This window comes from Etheostoma cragini, chromosome 11, assembly GCF_013103735.1.
Source record: "Etheostoma cragini isolate CJK2018 chromosome 11, CSU_Ecrag_1.0, whole genome shotgun sequence".
In the NCBI taxonomy this organism is placed as follows: Eukaryota; Metazoa; Chordata; class Actinopteri; order Perciformes; family Percidae; genus Etheostoma; species Etheostoma cragini.
This window is the reverse complement of record NC_048417.1, coordinates 28035021-28035824: the sequence shown is the minus strand read 5'-3', so window position 1 is coordinate 28035824 and position 804 is coordinate 28035021. Positions and strand designations below refer to the sequence as shown.

At 39.7% G+C, this 804-nt stretch overlaps 1 long non-coding RNA gene across 1 annotated transcript in view; it reads left to right on the top strand.

The window, feature by feature from the left end:
• Window positions 1-541, top strand: part of LOC117952499 — a 10459-nt gene extending 9918 nt beyond the window's left edge. Inside the window, exon 3 of the long non-coding RNA XR_004658426.1 lies at window positions 528-541. This is a non-coding gene — a long non-coding RNA (uncharacterized LOC117952499). The remainder of the gene's footprint in view (window positions 1-527) is intronic.
• The last annotated feature ends 263 nt before the right edge of the window (window positions 542-804 follow it).

Sequence of the window (804 nt, the reverse complement as noted above, 5' to 3'; positions counted from 1 at the left end):
GGGGGGGGGGGGGGTGGAGGTAAAGGAGGGCAGTGGAGTGGAGAGTATGCCCGGGCTGCAGCACTGGCCACTGGGGAACACACACCAACCATTAGCCTCCCTTTAGAGCTCCCATTCCCAGAATACAATATACATTAAATAGTAAAAAAGAACAAATATTTGAATGCAAAAAATGTGCAACTGCTTAAATAGTAATGATAAAGAGGCTTTCAGCTGAAATTGCAATCAGCAGAGTTTGACAGTCTGAGATCTATTCTGTGTGTCTATTGTGGGTCAGCAACAAAGCGCTGTAAATCCACAGTGTTGGGCACGTGCACGGAGCTAAATATCCCATTTACTTTGACATAAATGCTTATTACGGTTACTTATCGCTGGCAATTCATAGCCAGGGTTTCATCCTTGCAGAAGAATACATTGCGTCTCATGTTAAATGCTGTACTTTACTCAAAGCACTTTTACAGGAAGCATCATCAGCAACACATCTTATATCTATCTTATACAGTCGTCTCATGCAGCTTTAAAGTCAGTTTTTTTCCAAACACACGATATATGTTAGAAAATATGTTGGAAACGTGAAAAAACTTGAAGCTGGGAATTAATTACAGAGGTTATCAGATATGGAATATTCTCTCCTCTAGCCTTCAAAGAATCTGTGAAAATGATTTTGCTGTATCAGTGGCTTGAGATATCTCCTGTCTTCTTCCAATTACTTTACTCTCTTTCATCATTCTTTTTTTCCCCTCATCATTTATATATCTTAAGATTATTTTGGGGCGTTTCTGCTTTTAATGGACAGGACAGCTA